This window comes from Pongo pygmaeus, chromosome 20 (assembly GCF_028885625.2).
Source record: "Pongo pygmaeus isolate AG05252 chromosome 20, NHGRI_mPonPyg2-v2.0_pri, whole genome shotgun sequence".
Taxonomy (NCBI): domain Eukaryota; kingdom Metazoa; phylum Chordata; class Mammalia; order Primates; family Hominidae; genus Pongo; species Pongo pygmaeus.
The window spans coordinates 58991286-59007296 of record NC_072393.2 but is presented as its reverse complement, the minus strand read 5'-3'; the positions used below and the strand labels follow the sequence as shown (position 1 = coordinate 59007296).

Below are 16011 nucleotides of genomic sequence, written 5' to 3'. Positions count from 1 at the left end.
TATGTAGTCCGGTTAGTGTCTTAAAGAACCTAAAAGCTGGGACCAGTAAAATCCACAGAAATTCACTCTTGCTTTTAAAAACTTTTGAAAACTGTTAAAAAAAACAAACAAACAAACAAAAAAACAAAACAGGGCAGGGAGCAAATTCTGAGGCAAATGTAAAAGTCAGATTTGGTGGTTCTTGGTGACAGTGAGGAGCTTCCAAGGGGTGGAATGGGGACTGAGGTGGTCACAGATTGTTTCTCTTGTTGGCTTTTATGGCTCACTAATTTGAGTCTTCCACATCCTGCAGAGCTTCTTTATTCTACTCTTCACCATCACCCTGCGTGTCCAAAGTCCATAGTGTCAGATTATCATGAAACAACTGCATGATAAGTGTGGAGTCCTTATAGCTTTCTTCAGTCAGCATATCCAGTTCTGCAACTGCATCATCCAAAGCTGCCTTTGCCAACCTGCAGGCATGATCAGGAGAATTAAGAATTTCCTAGTAGAATATGGAACAATCGAGAGCAAGACCTAAGCGGATAGGATGCGATGGTGGAAGTTCTGTCAATGCAGTATCATTAGCAGCTATGTCAGCCACTAGACTGTTTTCTGCAGCCTCCTTCCTGTCATTTCCTGTGGCAAATTCTGCCAGATACCTGTGGTAGTCCACTTTTATTGTTATGATAGAAAACCTTGGACTCACAAGTGTTAGCTGCTGAAATGAGGGTTTTGTCTAGTACATCCAGAATGTCACAACAGATTGTTAGCTCAGTCTCAACCATTTGCCGATATCCCCAAATCATTCCTAGCCTGTCTTCTCCTCCCTTGTTTTCTTCTTCCTGTTCAATGCAGCTGATTATTATCCAGAAGGCCCTTGCAGCTCCAATCACATTCTTACATGCAACTGATAGAAGGTTTCTTTCTCCAACAGTCAGTTCCACATCCGTCCCTGTCACTGTCTTCATGGACTCTTCCTGACAGTGGCTCTGGCAGGGTCTGCACTACGGAGGGAAGTGGATAGTGTCTCCAGACTTCCTTTTTATTTATTTACTTATTTTTTTTGAAGACAAGAGTCTTGCTCTGTTGTCCAGGCTGGAGTGCAGTGGCATGATCTTGGCTCACTGCAGCCTCCCCATCCCAGGTTCAAGCAATTCTCCTTCCTCAGCCTCCTGAGTAGCTGGGACTACAGGCACATGCTGCCACATCCAGCTAATTTTTGTATTTTTAATAGAGGTGGGGTTTCACCATATTGGCCAGGATGGTCTTGATCTCCTGATCTTGTGATTCACCCCTCTTGGCCTCCCAAAGTGCTGGGATTACAAGCATGAGCCACTGCGCCCAGCCTGAACTCGAATTTTAAATGGATTCCAGTCCCCCAGAAGTAAAAAAAAAAAAAAAAAAAAAAGAGCAAAAGAAGAGCAAAAACAGTGGATTAGACTCAAATCACCTTGAACTTTATCATCTCACAGCTTGAACCCACCTACACGACTCCATGTCCCCTGCAGCCCTTGCCCCTGAGCTCTACAATCCTGTGTCCAGTTGTCTCCTCAGCTCTCTGCTGGGACATCAAACAGGCATCTCCACCTTCACGTGTCCAAAAGTGACTTCCTAAACTCACATACACATTCCCTTGCAGTCTGCACATCTCAGATGAGGGTGACTGTGTACGTCTGGAAACTTAGCCGAACTTGACAGCATATATTTTAAATATGGGAAATAAATTACATTATTTGTAAGTGTTGTACTTTGTAATGTAAAGAGAAATTTGCATGTATACATGAAAGGACTGAGAAGATACATCACTTCTAAAATTCTTTTTTTGTGTGTGTGTCAGAGTTTGGCTCTTCTCGTCCAGCCTGTAGTGCAGGGCTTTATCTCTGTAGGTGGAGGATCACCCAGGTGCGGAGGCAAGAGACTGAAGGCACAAACTGTTTCAGTATAATAGAGAAAATAGTTACAATAAGAATAGTCATAATACAAATTAGATATCGAGATAATCATGGACAATTATCAATCACTATTATAAACATTAATCATTAGCTTTTAATATTACTCTTTGTTGCATTACTAATATAACCTAGGAATAACCAGTGGGTCAGGTGCTGAAGGGACATGGTGAGAAGTGACCTAGAAGGCAAGAGGTGAGCCCTCTGTCACGCCCGCATCAGGGCCGCTTGAGGGCTCCTTGGTCAAGCGGTAATGCCAGTGTCCGGGAAGGCACCTGTTACTTAGCAGACCACGAAAGGGAGTCTCCTTTCCTTGGAGGAGTCAGGGAACACTCTGCTCCACCAGCTTCTTGTGGAAGGCTGGATGTTATCCAGGCCTGCCCGCAGTCATCCGGAGGCCTAAACCCCTCCCTGTGGTGCTGTGCTTCAATGCTCACGCTCCTCGTCCGCTTTCATGTTCCTCCCATACTCCTGCCTCCTCTTTGAAGTTCGTAGTAGATAGTGGTAGAAGAAATAGTGAAAGTCTTGAAGTCTTTCATCTTTCTTATAAGTGCATAGAAGAAAACGCTGACGTATGCTGCCTTCTCTCTCTCTGCTTCGGCTACCTAAGAGGGAAGGGCCCCCTGTCGTGTGATCACATGACTTGCTTCACCTTGTCAATCACTTAGAGGATTCATCCTTCTTAGCCTGCCCTCTTGTCTTGTATGCAATAAATATCAGCGCACCCAGCCGTTCGGGGCCACTACCGGTCTCTGCGTCTTGATGGTAGTGGTCCCCCAGGCCCAGCTGTTTTCTCTTTATCTCTTTGTCTTGTGTCTTTGTTTATTACAGTCTCTTGTCTCTGCACACGGGGAGAACACCCGCTAAGCCCTGTAGGGCTGGACCTTATAGATCTCAATTCACTGCAACCTCCTTCTCCCAGGTTCAAGCAGGGAGGTGGCTTCCAGGTCACAGATAAATGAGGCACAGATGGTTGCAATCTTTTGAGTTTCTTTTTTGTTTTTGTTTTTTTTTTTAAATGAAGTCTCATTTTGTCGCCCAGGCTGGAGTGCAGTGGCACGATCTCAGCTCACTGCATCAGCCTCCCACAGTGCTGGAATTACAGGCATGAGCCACTGTGCTGGGCCTTTCTTTTGAGTTTCTGATTAGCCTTTCAGAGGAGGCACTCAGACATGCATCTATGTCAGGGAGCAGAGGGGTGACTTTGAATAGAAGGGGAGTCTGGCTCCCTAAGCAGTTCCCAGCTTGACTTTTGCCTTTTGCTTAGTGATTTGGGGGCTCACAGATTTATTTCCTTTCACACAGCCCATCATTCACCCCACCCCTGGTCCATGTTGCCTGTTCTGTGTGATTATTTTTGCGCCTTTGACTTCCACTGTCAGGATCCTGGTGAGAACAAGGCCCCAAGGGGAGGGCAGAGCCAGAATGTGGGGCTGTGCTGGGCTCACCCCCTCTGAGTGGAGCTCAACCCTAGCTTCACATTTAAGTCCAGAGCATTTTGCTAATAGAGCTCTTGTGCTGCTTTAGCAGAGATTCTTATTCTGATGGGATGGAACCCATCCTCAGTAATACCTGCAGTGGCCCAGGTGCTTGTCATCTGTGTATAGCATCAAAGCTCTGTGTCCTCCATTTCTGAGGGCTGAGCTCAGCCTGTGATCCACAGAGAGGTGAGGGGCTGTCCTCTGGATCGGGATTGATGAGGGATGGGTCTGTGCCCTGAAGGGGAGATCAGTCCAGCCCAGCTCCCCACTGCTGCCTCATGTGTGGTGGCTTCTCCAGGAGGGGGGCGAGATCTGAAGACTGGGGTCAAACATACACTTGTAGGTCTTCCTGTGGTACTTTCTTATCTCTGCCTGATGTCTGGTGCAGTGGGCATTGGAGGACTTCTTTCTACAGGGTGAGGTCTCCCCTGTCTGTGTGTTTTTGTCACAGGAAGGGAGTGAGTCATTTCTAAATGAAGTTTCATACTTTTTTCACATACAGGATTGATTTCTAAAGACTCATGTTACATGGGGAAGCCACTCAGAAGAGGAAAGGAAAGGAGCCAGGTGTTGGCTCTTCCTCAGGTGAAGTGATATTCCTCTTTGGATTAATCTATCTCTTTCCTTTCTGAAATGCCAGGTATTTAGTAGCCAGTCATTTCTGAGTCTGAAGCATTTTGCCTGACAGGTTCACTCACACTCACCCATGCCTGCCCTCAGTTCCTCTCAGCTGCTCTGAGATTCCATCTCCTGTGACTCAGTGACATGAACTTGAGAAGAGGTTCCACTGGGCATGGTCCTGGGAAGGCCTCATACCTAGACATGGATAAACATGGGGTGTGGGCCCCATAGTGTCAGTGCTGCTGGGGAGCCTGGATTGTTCAGGGGCCATGTCTGGATGTCAGCTCTTCATAGACCAGATCAGAGAAACTACATATGAAATACATACATTAATGTGCACAGATATCTGGTAAATTCTGGAAAAGGAGACCAATAAGGGGAGACATTTTGTATCTGATTTCTTAATACATTTGAAGGCACACTAGTAGACAGGATGTTGGTCTGGGTGTGGTGGCTCACACCTGTAATCCCAGCACTTTGGGAGCCAAGGCAGGTGGATCACTTGAGGTCAGGAGTTTGAGACCAGCCTAGCCCATGTGGTAAAACCTCATCTCTAATAAAAATACAAAAATTAGCTGGAAGTCGTGGCTCATGCCTGTAATCTCAGCTACTCAGGAGGCTGAGGCAGGAGAATCACTTGAATCCAGGAGGTGGAGGTTACAGTAAGCTAAGATCGTGCCACTGCACTGCAGCCTAGGCAACAGGTCAAGACTCTATCTCAAAAGAAAAAAAAGGAGAGAGAGAGAGAAAATGTCACTCTGTGGCTTAGTTGTGGAGTACAATGGCACAATTCATGATTTACAGCAGCCTCAAACTCCTTGGCTCAAGTAATCCCCACTTCAGCCTCCCAAAGAGCTTGAATGATAGGCATGTGTCACCACTTGTGGGTAATTGTTTTATTTATTTATTTATTCATTTATTTAGAGATGGAGTCTCGCTCTGTTGCCCAAGCTGGAGAGTGCAGTGACGGGATCTCAGCTGACTGCAACATCTGCCTCCTGGGTTCAAGCAATTCTTCCGCCTTAGCCTCCTGAGTAGCTGGGATTACAGGCATGTGCCACCATGCCTGACTACTTTTTTTGTATTCTTAGTAGAGATGGGATTTCACCATATTGGTCAGGCTGGTCAGGAACTCCTGACCTTGTGTTTCTTCACCTTAGCCTCCCAAAGTGCTGGGATTACAAGCCTGAGCCACCGTGTCAGGCCAGTCTCTGCAGTTTTAATGACTTGGAATGGAATGGAAAGTGAAGATACACATCAGTGGTACAGGATGCTTTATCACATCGTTGATTTTACTTATTTTTTTTAGTTCAGTTTCAATCTGTCACTCAGGCTGGAGTGCAGTAGTGAGATATTTTCTCACTGTAGCCTCCACCTCCTGGATTACAGCAATTCTTTTGCCTGAGCCTCTCAAGTAGCTGGGATTTGAGGTGTGCACCACCACGTGTGTAACGCCGTGATGTGATGTGTGTGCATGAATACATGGATGGATAAGCCTATGGTTTATGTAGAAAACACAACATTTGCAATAAGTTTTATTTTTTATAATAATTGTAATGATTTTAAGATTTTTCATTGTTGTCAACTAACACAATAATGAGTTAATAGTAAGAAGGGGCTGGGCATGGTGGCTTATGCCTGTAATCCCAGCACTTTGGGAGGCCGAGTCCGGTGCTCAGGAGTTCAAGACCAGCCTGACCAAAATGGTGAAACCCTGTATCTACTAAAAATACAAAATTTAGGATGGGTATGGTGGCACATGCCTGTAATCCAAGCACTTTGGGAGGCCGAGGCAGGCAGATCATGAGGTCAGGAGATCGAGACCATCCTGGCTAACATGGTGAAACCCCATCTCTAATAAAAATACAAAAAAAATTAGCTGAGCGTGGTGGCAGGCACCTGTAGTCCCAGCTACTTGGGAGGCTGAGGCAGGAGAGTGGCATGAATCCGGGAGGTGGAGCTTGCAGTGAGCCGAGATCGCACCACTGCACTCCAGCCTGGGAGACAGACCAAGACTCCGTCTCAAAAAAAAAAAACAAAAAAACAAAAATAAATACAAACTTGTAGCCAGGCCTGGTGGCAGGCACCTGTTATCCCAGCTACTCGGGAGGCTGAGGCAAGATAATTGCTTGAACCTGGGTGGCATGAGTTGCAGTGAGCTGAGATCACACCACTGCTCTCCAGCCTGAGCAATAGAGTGACACTCCATCTCAAAAAAAGAGAAAAGAGAAAAAACCTGTCATCATTATTATTATTGTTATTACAGGAATGAGCCACTGTGCTCAGTCTGTCTCTGTTTTCACAGACACATCTCTACCTACTCAGCCAAGGGATCCTTCTTCACATCCATGGTCTCCTATATTGCTGTACTCCTCATAGACTTTACTCATTTTTGTGTGTGTGTATGAAATTCTGGAATCTATAAAAGGCATATTATTGAGTATATGCTTGAAATGGTATCAGAGGCTATTTAATTTAAGAGACATAAAACTGCTTTCACCTCAGGTCACCATATTGCTGCTTTTTTGGATCTCATTCATTCTTGTCCCTTGCCTGCATTGTAATTTGCATATTTAAGCTTGGGTCAATATTTTACCATTTGCTCAATTAGTTCCACTTTCGTCCAAGCTCAAGATTTGGTGTATCCTACTGGAAATATATTCCCACAGACGTGCATGCACAAAGTTCCCTCCACATGCCCATTACTTCCTGCCTCCACCCTTGCCCTCCTTTCCTGGCCTTGCCTCACATGGTACATTGATCTGGATGCAAATACTGTTGCTTTCCAGCCTATTGATTTGTAATAGTGAACACCCCAATTTCCCCGTGAGTCCTCCCCTCCAACACCACTCTCCCTGAGTAAGGCAAGACCTTATTCATCCACTGGACAAAATTATAGGAGGCTGCCTAAATCAACGTGTGCAGGGCATGATGACTCAGCTCATGATCCATGAGGGATGGATTTAGCATCAGTGTCAGCAGCGCAGCTCAGCCCTTGTGTCCCAGCTCAGCCCTTGTATCCCCCTTGTAGTATTTCATTCTGTTCTCCTTGTATTTTTTGTGACTGGTTGTTTTCTGTACTTTCTTGGTGGGCTATTGTGCTTAGAAACATGTCATGGGATCTTTCAGGCCCAGGATCAAGTTTGTCCCTCACTTACTGTATGTGCAAATTGGGGTCATGTACATGAACACTGTGGGCCTGCTGTACTTATTTGAGAACTTATTTGAGAAATAATGTCAATTTTTCTCCAGATTTTTTGTTTGTTTGTTTTTTGAGATGGAGTTTTGCTCTTGTTGCCCAGGCTGGACTGCAATGGTGCAATCTCGGCTCACTGCAACCTCCGCCCGCAGGTTCAAGCGATTCTCCGGCCTCAGGCTCCAAAGTAGCTGGGATTACAGGCATGCACCAACATGCCCAGCTAATTTTGTATTTGAAGTAGAGACGGGGTTTTTCCATGTCAGTCAGACTGTTCTCGAACTCCCGATTTCAGGTGATCCACCTGCCTGGGCCTTCCAAAGTGTTGGGATTACAAGCATGAGCCACCGTTCCCAGCTGCCTCCAGGTTTTTAAACAAGTTAGTGCTATTAGATGGCTTCACACATTGCAGCTTTTATACAACAGGCTGTAAACTGCCTTTGTGTAGTAAGAGTTGTCAGCCTTCAGCGATGTTGATGATGACATGCTCCTTTTCCTGTCTCTGTCATTTCACTGTCCTGTCAGAAACAGCTTAGACTGGCTGGCCACGGTGGCTCACACCTCTAATCCCAGCACTTTGGGAGGCTGAGGTGGGTAGATCACTTGAGGTGAGGAGCTTGAGACCAGTCAGTCCAACATGGTCAATCCTCGAATCTACTGAACATAAAAAAGTGGATGGCTGGGTGCGATGGCTCAAGCCTGTAATCCCAGTACTTTGGGAGGCCAAGACAGACAGATCACCTGAGGTCAGGAATTCGAGACCAGCATGGCCAATATGGTAAAACCCCATCTCTACTACAAATACAAAAATTAGCTGGGTGTGGTGGCACATGCCTGAAATCCCAGCTACACAGGAGGCTGAGACAGGAGAATCACTTGAACCCAGGAGGTGGAGGTTTCAGTGAGCCAAGATCAGGCCATTGCACTCTAGCCTGGGCAACAAGAGTGAAACTCTTTCTCAAAAATAAATAAAGAAAAAAAATAAAAATAAGGCCGAGTGAGGTGGCTCACGCCTGTGATCCCAGCACTTTGGGAGGCCGAGGTGGGTGGATCACAAGGTCAGGAGATGAAGACCATCCTGGCTGGCACGGTGAAACCCCATTTCTACTAAAAATACAGAAACAAAATTAGCCAGGTGTGGTGGCGGGCACCTGTGGTCCCAGCTACTCAGGAGGCTGAGGCAGGAGAATGGCATGAACCTGGGAGGCAGAGCTTGCAGTCAGCTGAGATCCTGCCACAGCAGTCCAGCCTGGGTGACAGGGGGAGACTCTGTCTCAAAAAAATAAATAAATAAATAAAAATAAAAATAGAAGCACTAGTCTTATTCATGAGTAGTCAACACCCATGATCAAATTATCTGAAAGGCCCCATCTGCAGGAACATCCTATTGGAGAATAAGAAATCTGAACATGGCTTTTGGCCAATAAGAACATTCAGGCCAGGGAGGCTGCATCAGGTTTTTGATGTTTTTATTGTGTAATTTGTTTTATACGATGTTTTCTGTGATCCCAGTTTATCAATTTTCCCAGTACATATTCTATGTTTTATATCTTATGCATAGTGAACTAGATAACTAAGGGAAATGCTTATATATAGAATTGCTGTATTGCCTGGCTGTTATTTAACTGTAGTTGTGACATCATAATTGAGCCCGCTGACACTGTTAGTCAATTCTTTTTTTCTTTTTTGAGAGAAAGTCTCTCCCTGTTACGCAGGCTGGAGTGCAATTGCATGATCTCAGCTCAGTGCATCTTCTGCCTCCCGGGTTCAAATGGCACTCCACTCGTTAATGTCACAAAGTGCCGCCGGGTGCAGTGCCTCACACCTGTAATCCTAGGACTTTGGGAGGTTGAGGTGGGTGGATCACTTGAGGTCAGAAGTTCAAGACCAGCCTGGCCTACATGGTGAAGCCTTATCTCTACTAAAAATGCAATAATTAGCCATGCATGGTGGAGCACACCTGTAATCCCAGCTACTCATGAGGCTGAGGCAAGAGAATCACTTGAACTCAGGAGGCGGAGGTTGCATTTAGGTGAGATCGTGCCATTGCACTCCAGCCTGGGTGACAGAGCAAGACTCTGTCTCAAAAAAATAAAAATACATAAAATTAAAAAAAATCAAAAAGTGCCTGTTTTGCATGGATATACGTGATATTCCTTGGTGGATTATCCTGTCTCCTTTCTTTCTGAAAAGCCAGGTATTACAGTAGCCAGTCTTTTCTGAGTCTGAAGAATCCTGCCTGACACATTTGCTCGCACTCACCCATGCCTTCTGTCAGTCTCTCTCATCTTCGCTTAAATTCCATCTTCTAGGCCGGGTGCGGTGGCTCATGCCTGTTATCCCAGCACTTTGGGAGGCCGAGGTGGGTGGATCATGAGGTCAGGAGATCGAGACCATCCTGGCTAACATGGTGAAACCCCATCTCTACTAAAAATACAAAAAAATTAGCCAGGCATGGTGGCGGGTGCCTGTAGTCCCAGCTACTTGGGAGGCTGAGGCAGAAGAATGGCATCAACCCGGGAGGCAGACCTTGCCATGAGCAGACACTGCAAGACTCCATCTCAAAAAAAAATCCATCTTCTATAACTCAGTGACATGAATTTCCATAGAGGCTGCACTGGGCATGGTCCTTGGAAGGGCTCACACCAGCCATGGATGAAGACGGGGTGTGGGCCCCATGGTGTCAGTGCTGCTGGGCAGCTGGGATTGTTCAGGCACCACATTTGGATGCATGTTTAGCTCTTTGTGGACTGGATCCCAGAAACTACATATGAAAGTCATACATTAATGTGCACTGATATCTCATACATTCTGGAAAGGATACCAATAAAGGGAGATATTTTGTTTCTGATTTTGTAATGCATTCGAAACCAAAATTTTTTTTTTTTTTCGGAGACAGGGTTTTGCTCTGTGGCCCAGTCTGGAGTGCAAAGGTACAATTCTAGTTTATAGTAGCCTCAAACTCCTGGTCTCAAGTGATCCACACATTACCCTCCCAAGGAGCTAGGATGACAGGCATGTGTCACCATATCTGGCTAAGTCTTTCATTTTTTATTATGTGGCTATGGGGTCTTGCTATTTTGTCCAGGCAGGAGTACGGTGGTGTAGTCAAAGCTCACTATAGCTTTGAGCTCCTGGCCTCAAGAGATCCTCCCATTTCAGCCTCCCAAATTGCTGAGATAACAGATATGAGACAGCCCGCCTGGCTGGACTCTGTACTTTTTTCTTTTTAAGGTGGGTGAGAATGGAGTCTTGATCTGTGGCCAGGCTGGATTGCAGTGGCACAATGTCTGTTGGCTCACTGCACCCTCCACCTCCTGGGTTCAAGCAATTCTCCTGGCTCAGCCTCCCAAGTAGCTTGGACTACAGGTGCATACCACCAGGCCCAGCTGAGTTTTTGTTTGTTTGTTTGCTTGTTTTTTGAGATGGAGTCTCATTCTGTCACCCAGGCTGGAGTGCAATGGTGTGGTCTCAGCTCATTGCAACCTCTGCCTCCTGGGTTCAAGCAATTCTCCTACGTCATCCTTCTGAGTAGCTGGGACTACAGGCATGCACCATCACACCCAGCTAATATTTGTATTTTTAGTAGAGATGGGGTTTTGCCTTGTTGGCCAGGCTGCTTTCAGAATCCTGACCTCATGGTCTGCCCACCTCATCCTCCCAAAGTGCTGGGATTACAGGCATGAGCCAGCCCACGCAGCGCTAAGTTTTGTACTTTTAGTAGAAACGGGTTTTCATCACATTGGTCAGGCTGGTCTCGGACCTCTGAACTCAGGTGATCCACCCGCCTTGGACTCCCAAAATGCTGGGATTACAAGAATTTGCCACAATTCCCAGTTTTGACTCTGCACTTTTAATGACTTAGAATGGAATGAAAAGTGGAGGTAACATCAGTGGTAGAGGACAATTTGTTCTATTATTGCTTTTATTTATTTATTTATTTATTTTTTTTTTTTTGAGATGCAGTCTTGCTCTTTTGCCCAGGCCGGACTGCAGTGGTGCTATCTCGGCTCACTGTAAGCTCCGCCTTCTGGGTTCACGCCATCCTCCTGCCTCAGCCTCCTGAGTAGCTGGGATTACAGGTGCCCACCACCGCGCCCGGCTAATTTTTTGTATTTTTAGTAGAGACGGGGTTTCACCGTGTTAGCCAAGATGGTCTCGATCTCCTGACCTCGTGATCCGCCTGCCTTGGCCTCCCAAAGTGCTGGGATTACAGGCGTGAGCCACCGCACCCGGCCCTATTATTGCTTTTAAAACAGGAAATCGGCCTCCCAAAGTGCTAGGATTACAGGCGTTGAGCAACCACTCCCGGACAAAGAAAATTCACTTACGCATCCCCTTTCCTGTCCAGCCTTCCACCCGTTCCCATGACTCAATGGGGAATCACTGCTGAGAGTTCTGTGGCAAGTCAGCGTAAGTCCTACAGAAATGTATTCAGACACCATTTTGAGATTTTAGAAAAAATTCTTTGATGAATGTGCCTGCCGCCCAGACTAGAGTGCAGTGGTGCAATCTTGGCTCACTGCAGGCTCTTTCCTCCAGGTTCAAGTGATTCTTGTGCCTCAGCCTCATGAATACCTGGGACTAAAGGTGTGTGCCACTACACCTGGATAAGCTTTTTGTATTTTTAGTAGAGATGGAGTTTCACCATTTTGGCCAGGGTAGTCTGGCACTCCTGGCCTCTAGTGATCCATCCTCCTCAACTTCCCAAAGTGCTGGGATTACAGGCATGAGCCACTGTGCCCGGCCAAATGATTTTTTTGTTGTTGTTTTGTTTTTTGTTTTGTATGTTTTGTGAGACAGGTGTCTGACCCTGTCAACAGGCTGGAACTTACTAGCACATTGCAACCTCTGCTTCATGGGTTCAAATGATTCTCTAGCCTCAGCCAACTGAGTAGCTGCATTACAGGTAGGTGCCATCATGCTTGGCTAATTGTTATATTTTTAGTAGAGATGGAGTTTCTCCATATTGGCCAGGCTGGTCTCAAACTCCTGGCCTCAAGTGATCCTCCATCCTCGGCCTCCCAAGTACTGGGATTACATGTGTGAGCCACTGAGCTCAACATGATAAATGTTTTGTTGTGGTATTTTATCCTGCAAGTCTTAAAATATTCCACGTTTTCAAGGTAGGAAACAAGATAGCTTGCTGTTTTTCATCCTCCTTGGAGCATTTTCTGAATGAAGACATGTGAGTCCTTCCCAGTTTTTCACTGTTACCAAGAATGCCACACTGGCTGCCTGTGAGTGTGCTGACTTCGCTACATGTATCTGGAGGGTTCCTGCAGGAGGGGCTATTGAGAAACTGATTGCTTCTTCTAGGATGTGGCATTTCCTCATTTCTTAGATCTGGGAAGATTCCATCCCTACACCCAGGTGTAAAAGCACCCTCTCTGAGAACATGAGAGAGCTCCATGTGCCCTGCAGCCTCTGCATTTCAAGCTCAAGCAATCCTCCCATCTCAGCCTCCCAAGTAGCTGGGACTACAGGTGTGCACCACCTTGTCCAGCTAATTTTTGTATTTTTGGTAGAAACATAGTTTCAACATGTTGCCCAGGCTTATTTTGAATTTTTAGTCTCATTATTTCTAAGTCTCTGTTTTATAAATTTGTGTTTAATTTCTTGGGATCATCCATGTTATCTCTTTGTATATCTGGTTATGTTCTGTTGGAACTTCAGCAGTTCAGAAATCAGCCAGCTTTCATGGTTTTTGGTGTCTGACTTCAGTGAGGAAGAACACTCTCCAATCAGACTAGCCAGAGATTCCTGAGACCTCTCCAGATTTTTCTTTATTTTCATCTTTAAAGTTAGTTATTTATTTTTTTGAGATCGAGTCTCTCTATATCACCCAGGCTGGAGTGCAGTGGCACGATCTCAGCTCACCACAACCTCTGCCTCCCAGGTTCAATTGATTCCTCTGTCTCAGCCTCTTGAGTATCTGGGACTACAGGTGAGCACCACCACACCTCGCTAATTTTTGTATCTTTAGTAAAGATGGGGTTTTACCATGTTGGTCAGGCTGGTTTCACAGTCCTGAACTCAGGTGATCTGCCCACCTTAGCCACCCAAAGTGCTGGGATTGCAGTCATGAGCCACCACGACCAGTCATGGATAGCTTTAAATCAACAGAGTAATAAGTTTTTTAGACTGTCGGCAGGTAGACATATCTTTGTTTTTACCTGGATGCCTATGTAAGAAAAACTTAAAAAGGAGGCATTTCCTTTGTTTTTGAGGACACCCTACTGTGGAACTGGTAGTGTGTTTTTTTTTGTTTTTTGTTTTGTTTTGTGTTATTTTGTTTTGTTTTGAGATGGAGTCTCGCTCAGGTGTGAGCCACTACGCCGGCCATATTTATTATTATTATTATTATTATTATTATTGTTATTGTTATTTATTTTTTGTTTTTGAGACGGAGTTTCACCCTTGTTGCCTGGGCTGGAGTGCAATGACGTGATCTTGGCTCACCGCAACCTCCGTGTCTCCTGGGCTCAAGCGATTCTCCTCCCTCAGCCTCCCGAGTAGCTGGGAATAGAGGCACATGCCAACAGGCCAGGCTAATTTTTGTATTTACAGTAGAGATGTGGTTTCTCCATATTGGTCAGGCTGGTCTCCAACTTCTGACCTAAGGCCATCTGTCCTCCTCGGCCTCCCAAAAGGCTGGGATTACAGGCTTGAGCCACCGCACCTGGCCTGAAGTGGTATTTTTTAGAAAGTAACTAAACCTTTTTTCAGTTTAATGACCCAGGGATGTATTTCTGAAGGTCTTGGGAGCGATCCTTGTAAGGCAAACTACAAGGGAGATAGTACCTATATCTCAGTAGGAAGTTAAATAATTCAAACATCAAATATTTCAAATTTAAAGCTACGGACATTTAAATAATTCTGAGCCTTGAGAGGAACGTGGTCATGCAACCTGAGTCCAGTGGTGTGCAGGTGCAACTTCTAAGAGTTTTACTGCCCAGGTGCAGTGGCTCACGCCTGTAGTCCCAGCACTTTGGGAGGCTACGGTGGGTGGATCACTTGAGGTCAGGAATTAGAAACCAGCCTGGCCAACATGGTGAAACCCACTCTCTACTGAAAATACAAAAGCATTAGCCAGGCATGGTGGCATGTGCCTGTAATCCCAGCTACTCAGGAGGCTGAGGCAGGAGAACTGCTTGAACCCGGGAGATGGAGGTCACAGTGAGCCAAGATTGCGCCACTGCACTCCAGCCTGGGCAACAGAGCAAGACTCCATACCAAAAACAAAAAAAACACAAAACAAAAAAAAGTGCAATAAAATTAATTTCCTAATATCAATAAAAAAAAAGTTTACCTGTAAATAATTAGGAAGACTAACCTTTTGGCATCATTGTCCCTTCTTACAGAGGGATAAAGTAATCTTCCTTGAAGTGTATCAATCCATCACCAATCAACTTGCTGCACCCTATGTACTGGTCTTGAATGGAAAATGTGGTGATTCTGCTAAAGCTTCTCTGTCTTTCCCTGCATGTGAAACCTTAACGTCTCTACTTGGGAACACGGGCCCCCTTCATTTGGAGTTGATGTTTCCAAGTGTCTATCCTCAAGCTTTGTGTTCCAATAAACTCTATAATTAATCATGTATTCTAAATTTTATTATTTACTGCTGACATCAGTTTCTGTCGGATTGTAGAAGCCTCACTAGAGAGGGCACCTGTTGCCATGTTGTAAAACTCACACTTGTCAAAAAGACGTGGGTTAAAGTAATTCCTCTCTCTCTGCATGAAGCTAATTAGCTGACAGAGATGGTCACCTCCATTACCAAGTAGAGCCAGGATGAACTATGTGTGACCAAGGGTGTTGTCAAGTCCTCTTCCCTGAGGACTGATTAGTGTTTATCTTGAAAACATGTACTTAATGGGTTGTATAGAACAGTGAAGTGTCTTTCTCTCTTTTCAACCTCTCAGCTGTTTGCCTCTATTTTCCAACACATTCTGGTCTAAGGCTTATTTATTTATAAAATGGTTTTTATTTCTTCTTGTTTTGTCATGAAGATGATTTCTCATTTCGGGGAAGATTTTTTAGTTTTCAGTTGTATTTTCTCAACATTTAAAAAGCAAAGTAAAGAGTATTTCCTGGGCCAGGCACAGCGGCTCACGCCTGTAATCCCAGCACTTTGGGAGGCCAAGGCAGGCGGATCTCTTGAAGTCAGGAGTTCAAGACCAGCCTGTCCAACATGGTGAAATCCTGTCTCTACCCAAAATACAAAAATTAACCGGACATGGTGGTGTGTGCCTGTAATACCAGCTACTCCGGAGGCTGAGGCAGAAGAATCGCTTTAACCCAGGAGGCAGAGGCTGCGGTGAGCCAAGATCTCACCACTGCACTCCGGCCTGGGCGACAGAGAAATAGCCTCAAAAAAAAATATATATATATAGGGAAAAAAGAAAAGAAAAAATGTAAATAAAAAGGAGAAAGTAATAGATCTCTTTTACAAATATTCTGGGACAACTAACAGGATATCCACATGGAAAAGAGAAATGTTGTATCCCTATCTCGCACAAGCATTTTTTTTTTTTTTTTTAAGAGACGGAGTCTGGCTCTGTCGCCCAGGCTGGAGTGCAGTGGCTCGATCTCGACCCACTGCAAGCTCTATCTCCCGGGTTCAAAAGCCTGAGAACGTGGCCTGGGAGGAGGCTGAGACTCACAGGTCCCACTCCGGCCCCGCCCTCTGCCAGTTCTAAAGGGCAAGGTCTCTCGCTTCGCGCCCCGCCCACACCTCACCCAGGCCCCGCTCACCTCCTCCTTGGCTCCACCCAGGCCT

At 45.6% G+C, this 16011-nt stretch overlaps 1 pseudogene; it reads right to left on the bottom strand.

The window, feature by feature from the left end:
• Positions 1-317: 317 nt before the first annotated feature.
• On the bottom strand, positions 318-1065 carry LOC129020986 (14-3-3 protein epsilon-like; annotated as a pseudogene).
• Positions 1066-16011: the final 14946 nt, after the last annotated feature.